Source organism: Falco cherrug, chromosome 17, assembly GCF_023634085.1.
Source record: "Falco cherrug isolate bFalChe1 chromosome 17, bFalChe1.pri, whole genome shotgun sequence".
Classification (NCBI taxonomy): domain Eukaryota; kingdom Metazoa; phylum Chordata; class Aves; order Falconiformes; family Falconidae; genus Falco; species Falco cherrug.
This window is the reverse complement of record NC_073713.1, coordinates 2,531,798-2,541,530: the sequence shown is the minus strand read 5'-3', so window position 1 is coordinate 2,541,530 and position 9,733 is coordinate 2,531,798. Positions and strand designations below refer to the sequence as shown.

The window sequence follows — 9,733 nt, the reverse complement described above, 5'->3', positions numbered from 1 at the left end:
CACTGAATTTTCTCTGTGCTGCACGCTGCAGCCGTGCTGCTGAGGATTAGCATTTGATACATGTCACAGAAGCATGGGATGTGAGTTTAGGTGATTTAATAAGGATCCCAACATTTCCTTTTCTTTTAAGTAAGTTACTATGTCCTTGAAATTATCCAGAGAAGTCTGACATGAGAGCCACCTGCAGGAGCCGAAAAAACAGGCAAATACATATTTTATGGAGGCCTAGCTCTCTGGTTTTGACTGTTCTAATTTGGCAGTTTATGCCTTCCTCAAGATTTCTTTCAGGTCTTCACCAATTCCTGCGCTCTCTGCCAGGCAGTTGCCATGAATGTTTTACCAAGATCAAGTCCAAATTTAAGATACCTTTTAGATGCATTTCAGTTTAAAGGAAACGCCAACAGATAACTGCGAGTGTTGTTTGCCATGCCAGTGGAAGGGGAGCTTTCATTAAAAACAGGACATCTTTTTTGTTTCTAACTTTCTATTTTCCAGCTAGTGTGTAGGCCTGGAGACTGCTCTGAAACAGCAGTCAACTCTCTCTGAATCCATAGTTTGCTATGCGGGTGACAGGTCTTTGAACTCCATAGATGCTCCCAATATTCTCACATAAATAGTTTCTGTACCTACTGGCCTGTTCAACGAACAAATGGTTCTGGGTTTAGTGTGAGAGACGGGCGTCTGGGATCACTTTTAGTCCTAGTTGCAGCATTGGGAACTCCTGTGAGCTGTTCTCTTCTGGGTATCACTTTTCCTGCCTATACGTTAGAGATTGATGATACATGCTAGAGCAGGATTTTATGAGCTGTAGTTAAATCTCACATTCTCGTAGGGGCTTAGAATTCATTGTATAACGTGTGGTCAGAGTCTCCTTCCTTCCTAACACCCCAGCTTTTAAAGCAGCAGGTCTACGGTGAAATAAAGTAAAAAGGCAAACCATCCAAATGTTTCTGTTCTCTTATGGTACTTGCTTTTAATTATTCCATTCCACTGTAGATTTTTTTTGCTTTATTGTAGTAAGTAACAATCAGCTGCTCTCTTCTGTCAAGTATGGAAATGTTTCTTTAGGCATGGGGGACAGGCCTGCCTATAAATAGCGAGCCATATCTTACCTTTGGTCTATCTTCTTCATGTAGGAGCAAGTGTCCCAAACCCTAATGGAGCCACAAACACGAGCACTGGTGGCCCGTGCCCACCCGGACACTTCTGCCCCACTGGCACGAGTATCCCACAGCAATGCCCTGTGGGCACTTACTCAGATAGGTAAGCCGGTTCTTGGTTTTGCTGATGTTAATTTTTATTTTCCTTTTCTTTTTGGTCTCTCCCTTAATCCTTTAAGCAACAGAACGCAGCTCAGTAAGGCTCATTAGACACATCTTTGCATTGATCATAAAGGCTTCATGGTGGTTTTCCCTTGGCTAGAGGTGTAGGCATCAACAGTCTACCTGCTGGATTTGCACACTTGCCAGCAAACAGCCCGCTTATGTCCCTCACCAGGCTCTACAACTGGCAGGACTCCAGCTGCACAGTGTGTCCATCTGGCTATTACTGCAGCTCTGCCGGCCTCACAGCACCCTCGGGACCCTGCTCAGCTGGGTACTACTGCCTGTCTGGAGCTTCCTCGCCATCACCACTTGGTGAGCTGCACCGGCTGAACGTCAGTATCTTCATCTGCTGTGTCACATAATTAGGGGCTTGGGCAAAGAGTAGCTTTAAAAAATGTCACCTTTTCCCCCAGTATTCTTGCCCCTGCATTAATTTTGAGGTATTTGTACCAATGTATACATGCCAAAGATGAAGCAGCAGTTGGCTCACCGATCTGTGTTATCAAAGGAGATACTACGAAAGTTACAGGTGTGTGCCTGTAATGGATATAGCCCGATTCCCCTTGTCATTTTATTGTGTCTTGGAAATAAAAATTTCCAGGGAAGAATTCCAAGTCCCCAGCAGACAATTCCATATTTTCCAGAATTCATGGTGTGTGTGAAGCGGAGTGTTTAGAAAGCTGATCTGTTAAGTATGGTTTGTTGTGGCTTTGCCAGTGAAGCAAGGACAGAAGAGACATGGTGACATAACATTGAGTAACGTCAAAGCTGGGATATGGTGGTCATTCTAGTTAGTGTTGTACATCCTCTTGATCTCTCCTGGGATCCCAGAGGAGACAAGATCCTCCTCAGCAGGGTGTTAGCGCCCTTTGTTGGCATTGCCCCTCCCTCAGCAGCGCCCTTTATTGGCGTGTCTCCTTTCTCTGTCCTAGGTACGTGGGAGAAAGGAGGCCCTTGCCCTGTGAGCCACTTCTGTCCTGAAGGAACCAGCTTTCCCTTACCCTGCCTTGCAGGGACTTACAACAACCTCACCAGACAAGCTGCATGCTTTCCTTGTGCTGCAGGCTACTATTGCCCAGCAAATACCACCAGCTACAGTATGAATCCTTGCCCAGCTGGCTTCTACTGCCCCAAAGGTGAGATGTGGGACAAGTCGATACATTGGCCAGGCTAAAACATCCTTCTTCAATGCAAGAGATTATCTCTGTGAACAAAAGGTTTAAGTGTCAATCTGGTTCTTCACAGAAAAATAAAAAACAACACAACAACATTTTTTTAAACCATAGGTATGGCTGTTGCTTAACTCCCTCACGGGCAAGCTGAGCAGTGCCCAGAGCCTGCCTTGGCCATGAAGGGCAAGCTGTGCACTGTGTAGACCAGCAATGAGATAAACTGGCAATGGTGGCGTAAATCGATACTGCAGGATTAATAGCCAAGATATTTATAGTTCATGAAGGATTCTTGCTCTCTTTATTCCAAAGGAACCAGGTTTGCTACCCAGTTTCCCTGCCCCCGGGGCTACTATAACCCTGACCCCATGACACAGAGCTTGGATAGCTGCCTGCCCTGTCCACCTGGGCACTACTGTGGGAAGGAGAACTTGACAGCTGCCTCCGGCGAGTGTGATGCAGGTGAGTCTGGGTCGTTTGGCTGTCGTATTGCACAGCACTTGGGAGCAGTACGCTTGGGAGGCTGATGCTTATATCCTGCACCTTTTATCATAGCCTTTCCAGCCTGCTTGCTTGATTCACTTGCCTAACTGTAGTTCGTAACTAGATGCTAGTAAGATTGAAGACACCCTGAGCATCCACCTGACTTCCATCTGCTCGTTCAGGTGGGCCCAGATTTCATGCGTCTGGTAGTCACAAGCAGTCGTCTCTGCATCTGCCGTTCTGAACCTGCTTAGGCAGCTGAATTGAGCCTTGTGAGTGTAAAGCAAAAGTATGGAACTTAAAGATGCAAGATCTCTTATCTTTGTGGTATTATATAGAAGCATCATAGAACATACTACTGCATGGAAAATTATGCCATGATGGTGTTAAACTTTGGTGGTATTAACCTGCCCCATATTCTGTGTGCTTGCAGTTGTGCCGTGCAGACATGACAGGCAAAGCCATCCCAGCTGTTTTATTCATGATAATTTCTGGGGCTCTGTTATTGCTGGAGCTTCTCAGTCATGTTTTCTGTTCTCAGGTTGGTTTTGCATCTCAGCTGCTTGGACCTCACGGCCTTTTGATTTGGATAACTACACCAATGCCAACTGCCTCTGTCCAGCCACTGCCACTGGAGGGAAGTGCATAGCTGGTTTCTATTGCCCCAAAGGAAGCCCAGAGCCTCTTCCTTGCCCTCCAGGGTTTTACTGCAATGCCTCAGGTTACTGTCTTTGGAGAAAAGGAGTGATCTGTTGTGGGGGGAGGAAACCAAAAGCGTTGTATAGACGAGGAAATGTTTGCTATTTCGGAACACATTAGAGGACCCTAAAAACCTGAGTTTGCCCAGAATTTGCTGTGTGACCTTGAATGAGTCACTTTGCCTCTGTGGCCATGTTCCACTCTTCAGAGGACCAGTATGAAAAATCAGGGTCTCCTGTCGGACTCCTCTGTATTGTCTGCAGATGCTGAGATACTGAGTGCTGCTTCATTTTCTCCTACTCTTTTTCTGTCCCTTCAGTATTCTTTCAGTGTCTTAAATAGGAGCTCTTTTTATCCTGATACTTCCATAGAGCTGTAGCAGTGCTTGCGAGATGCCTTTGGCATACCCTAGAGGGAGGCTGGGAGCGGTTGTTTTTCCTGCTTTTCTCCCTTTGTCTTAGTGTTTCCAGTGCTGTTATCTTCTCTGTCTTCCAGGTCTGTCTGTCCCCAGTGGGGAATGTACCGCTGGGTTTTACTGTAAAGGTGGAGCAGCTCTGCCTAAACCAACGGATGGTGTGACTGGGAATATCTGCCCTGTGGGGACTTACTGCAGTAAGTATCCAGCATCAATCAGGACTAAAAATGCCATGTCGCATAATATCTCAAATACTGAAAAATTCACATCATAAAATATCCGAAAAAACAATGGGAGATTTTGAGAGCGTGGTGGTCAACTTGTTAGGGTCTGACCACAGTGCCCAAAGTCCCAGATTCTTCTGTTCTTCCCCTGGCCTGTTCTTTGAAAGTGGTGACATATTGGTCTTGATGCCTCAACTCATCTGTCTTTAGAATGTAATTGGCTTCACCTCTGTTTCCCTTGGTAAAATGAAGCTAGTAATGCCTGTCCTCTGCCATGCAATGCTGTTTGATCTATGAGTGAAAAATAAGACTTTAGTGATGCTGTTTCCATGCTGCTGTGCATCCATCCAACCCTGAATGCAGCAATTTCATTCATTTTTCATTTCTGTCTTGCTCCTGTTCTCACAGCTGCAGCAGCAGCAGTGCCCAAGCTTTGCCCAGCTGGCACCTTTTCCAGCCTCCCAGGGAGGAAAATGCTTTCAGAGTGCCAGCCTTGCCCCTCGGGCTTCTATTGTGAGGTACCTGGCCTCAGTGCCCCAACCGGAGAGTGCTGGGAAGGTAAGTCATGAATAAACTGCACTGCATTGCAGATTGGCAAAGTCTCTGGGGATGTGCTCAAAGGAGCACGTGTTTGTGTGTATTAGGTTCAGAATAAGTGTCTTCCTGTGAGTCACTGTTTTAGAGTGGAAAAGCCAAAGGTGGAAAAGCCGTTCACTTGCTGGGAGATCTGGCAGGAGTCAGAGGGGTGCTGTAGACTGCACAGGCACCCAGAAAATAGGAGTTACATTTTCACAATGTCCAAATGTTGTTCTGTGCATCTTTCTTACAAGAGATGACTGCTCATTATTGACTCTTGAGCCTTCCTATGGATGAAAGTTTAGAGTCTTCATGCCTGGCTTCATTTTCAATGGTTTCATTCTCTTGGCTGGAGAACAAATTCTGGTTCTGTGTGAAAAAAACCTTAGAGGTTAAAGCAAATAATTCAGATGTGAAAGCAGAAATAGTAATGTCTGTGTATTTGAAACAATTAAAATACTGGCAAGGGGAAACCTTTATTGGAAGAGTTTCAGTAACTGAAAGGAATTAGAGATGAGTGCTGTGTCCCTAAGTGTCTTCCTGTGCTACCTGTAAGTTTTACTCTGTGTTCTGGGGACCACTGGGTGGTAAATCTCCTTCTAAAGAGTGCAGCAAGTAGAAAGCTTTGATGTGTATTTGTCCCAGCAAGACTATGATTCAGATCAATAGTAATTTAAGTCAGCAATAGATTAATTTTTTGAGTGGCCAGTGAGGTGCTTTGTAAGCCTGGGAGAACCTGTTCTCTCCTAATGAGCAGCACCTCAATAGCTAGTGTCTCTCAGTGACTCATTTAGTTTTCTTTCCCATATTTTCACTGCAGGTTATTACTGTGACAGCCAGCAAGGGCCAGTTATTGATTTCACCCTTTACCCATGCCCGCAAGGTTTTTACTGCCCGCCAGGGACAAACAGGAGCACTCAGTACAGCTGTCCCGCAGGAACCTTTGGACCAAGGCAAAAACTGAAAACTGTCAAGGAATGTCAAAGATGCCCACCAGGAAAATACTGTGGATTCTCTGGACTTGCTGCCCCAACAGGTGTGTTTGCTGTTCTTCTGAGTATATGTGCTACTGCTAGAGAGTTGTGTCAATGGCTGATGGCTAGTGCCAGGGAGTTAGGACTAGGGTTCTGGTCTCAGCTAAGGTGAACTGTCCCATTTTACATTCAAGAACTTCCTGAGAAAGAAAAAGATTCTTTCTTTATAAGCAAGTGAGAGAGGGACTGCAGAAACTAGAATTCTGTGTATGATACCCCATCAGAAAATGCAGTGGGCAGTTTTCCAGTGTCAAACCTGTCTGGCATTCTTTTTAGAATTAAGAGGGTTTTTTCAGCCTAGTTCCCAAAGAACTGATCCTTTCACGTAAGTGATGCGCGTGTAATTAGGCTTAGCAGAGAAAGAGAGGACAAAATATGCAGCAATGATCTCTCTCTAGTTTTTTTCAAGATTGTTTTTTTCACATTGGCATTGATGATTTTGTTGTCGCTCTTTTGCAAAGCACTTCATAAATTTCTTAATGTTTCAGGCTTCACTTAAGGATGTGTTGAATATGTGCCTAAAGAGAAATGTGTGCTTAAGTAGTTGCCCAATATGGAGGCAGTGCTCAGTCAAAGCTCAGTAAAGTGCTTTCCTGTCTAGGAACTGTCAGTCTGGCATCTGCTGCTGATTCTGCACTCCTTACGGTTACAATCAGCTCCTCTGCTTGATGACCATTACATCACTAATTTGTAGACTGGCAGTGGCTCTGCACGATGGCATAGCAAATGATTATTTCAGTCTGTATTCTGAAACTTGCATCTACCTGCCTATTATTTTAATATATTCATGGGGTTTGTATATGTTATTCTGTTTTCCAGGAGATTGTGCTGAGGGATTTTGGTGCAAAAGCGGTGCCCAAGTAAGAAACCCTCAAGACGGAGAATCAGGACTTCCTTGTCCTCCTGGTCATTATTGTCCTGAAGGTATGCTTTGCTAAAGCATCATTTTTCTTAATTCGTAGAAAGCATGAGGTGGCATTTCCCTCGCTCTGGTGCAACTGATTTTGCCAGGTGCACCACTTCCATCACCGTGCCCTCCTGGCACATGGTCTGGCAGCGAAGGCAGTGGGCGTTTGCAGGAATGCCAGCCTTGTCCTGGGGGATATTACTGCAATAGCTCCGGGCAGAGGGCCCCTTCAGGACCATGCAGCCCAGGGTAAGTAGAAAAGCAAATGTATTTATGTACGCTGTTGTAAGAAGAGGTGTTCTACAAGGGGTTTTCTTTACCCTTTTGAAATAAAGAGAGCGTGTTCCTGTATTCACGGCTGCAGGTACTACTGTGTCACTAGGGCCCAGACCCCAACCCCCACTGATGGCCTCTCAGGAGCTCCGTGTCCAGTGAGTCACTTTTGTCCTCTTGGATCCAGGAGTCCAGCTCCATGCCCCCCTGGCTCCTACATGCCACACACTCATGGAGAGAAGTGCAATGCTTGCCCAGAAGGTGAATACTGTGTGTCTGGTGAGAAGGCACAGCCGTGTCCCCAGGGTGAGTTAAGGTCACACTTAAATGTCTGTCTTTGATTTTCCAAAGACGGCTGATTCTGATGTGGCTTTTTTTTTTTTTTTTTTTCCAGGCTATTTCTGTCCCAAGGGCACAGCTCTTCCAATTGCTTGTCCGGCAGGGTCCTATAACCCTTCACAAAGGCAAGGCAGCTGCCTCCCCTGTCCTGCAGGGTAAGAGTTGTGACAGCTTAGCATTATACGTATGACTAAGGGACTGTTGGAAATAATTGTTTATTCAGTCATCATGGAGGAATATGTGGTGGGAAAAAGAGTTATTTTACCACTGTAAAGCACTTGTCTCTGTGAGGAAGCAGAGCAACTATTAAGCTCTGTTTAGCAACGCTGTACAGTTGATTAGGGAACCGGGCAAAGCCCTAAACCAGGTTACAACTACACTGGAAAGGAATTTAGATCAGAAGGCTCTTCAGAGCAAGGAAACCATTGGCACCATAAACTTTTTTCCGTGTCTGAAGTAGTAGATGGTTCCCTTGGCAACAGGCTGGCATAGGCCCATGGAAGGGAAAGAGGATCTTGTGTATCACCTGATGCTGAGCCTGCCTTTTCCTTGGGGGATTCCTCTCCAATTACTGACTGGATTTGACCTTGATTAACTTTTACAAGTTGATGAATCACAGCCTGGATGTGTTATGACTCAAGTTAAGAAAATTATGTCTCTGTGGCTTTTGCAATTATGCTATCAATTTGGCATATGAGGAAACAACTGAGAATGTAGTAATATGCATAAGCAGGTTTCTTCTGTGGTCAATACAGCACAGTGCAGCAGCCACATTAGCCTAGCTAGCCCCACTGTTATTATTCAAGTACTTGTGGATAGAATATTGCTAGGAAATGTCTTTTTTTTTTTTTTTTCCTTCCCCCACTTTTGTTTTTTTAAATCTCTCTTTGGACCAGGTTCTTCTGCCCCAAAAATTCTTCTTCCTTTTCGGAGAATCGGTGTTCAGCTGGCCACTACTGCCCTACTGGTACTGCTTCTGCAACTCAGTTCCCATGTCCTAAGGGGACTTACAACCCACAGACTGGAAGCAGCCTGATGTCTCACTGCACCCCTTGTGACCCAGGTAAACAGCAAATAATGGTGACAGGAGAATATATGAAAATGTGTATTGAATGCCCTTGAGCTTCAGTGGTTCAGTGGATGAATTGTGTCAGTATGTAGCTTGCTCTCAAGTATCTTTCTGGATTTTTTTTCTGCCGGTACTAATGGCATTGCATCGCTTTATCAGGGCACTACTGTGCGCTTGCGGGGCAGTCACATGTTACAGGACCCTGTTTGGCTGGATTCTACTGCAGCAGAGGTGTTTCTAGTCCAACACCTACAGATGGCCTTCTGGGGAACGCATGCCTGAAGGGAACTTACTGTCCTGTGGGCTCTGCCTTTCCACAGCCATGTCCTCGTGGTTATTACAGCAACTCAACTGGGAATACTGGGATCGAGGACTGTCTCCTATGTGATGCAGGTACAATACTGAAAGAAAGGATTAGCAAGATTCTAGCCAGACACCAGCATTTCTAGGGCTCCTGAGAAACTTTGTGGTTCTGTAGCAGACAATGACAAACAACTGCTTTGTTGGAGAGAGATGTTAGGCAGAGCATAGAGAGACTAAATCTGCCACTTTCCCTTGTAAGGGGATACTCGCAGTGAAGTGCAAGCCTCTGCACTGTGAGCTTCCCTTTCCACCCTTTCCCTAGATGCTTTGGTACTTTTGAGGTGATACAAGGAGTGCTGTTTGTTCAGGCATGTAAGCTCTGTACTTGCAGCAATTCTCAGTACAAGGATTTGGGGAATAGATGTGGGTGACATCAAACATGATGCTTCAGTGATTATTATTTATCACTATGTACTTGCTGTTGTCTGTCTTACGTGACCAATACCTTTATGGTCATTTTGTGGTGCCCCTTAATTTTAAGGGTATTTCTGCAATGGGACTGGACTTGTGTCTCCAACTGGATTATGTGAGGCGGGATTCTACTGTAGTGGAGGAACCATTTCTCCTAAACCTCCCAGGGTAAGCTGTGCTTGGGGTGTAAATAGTGTAAAAATGGAACAGAAGACCATAGGGTCACTTTAGTTCTTTTCCCCTGCATTAAACTCTCCCATACCACATTATCTTCTCTGTCAGGTGCATCTGGATTAATGATAGTGAAAGAGGCTAAAGGCAGCAAAATACACCTGGCCTTCCTTCAGCTTTTACATCTGAGAGGTGACCAAGAATAGCTCTATCTTTGCATATTGATGCTGCAAAGTAGAGTGGAATGCCATGTCAGATTAAAATAACAGAGGTTA

General features: G+C 45.2%; 1 long non-coding RNA gene across 1 annotated transcript; it reads left to right on the top strand.

Moving 5' to 3' along the window:
* Positions 1-6,907: 6,907 nt before the first annotated feature.
* On the top strand, positions 6,908-8,870 carry LOC114016118 (uncharacterized). The gene is made up of 5 exons (XR_008729791.1): positions 6,908-7,081; positions 7,197-7,411; positions 7,500-7,599; positions 8,341-8,507; positions 8,673-8,870. It is a non-coding gene; the product is annotated as an uncharacterized LOC114016118 (long non-coding RNA).
* Positions 8,871-9,733: the final 863 nt, after the last annotated feature.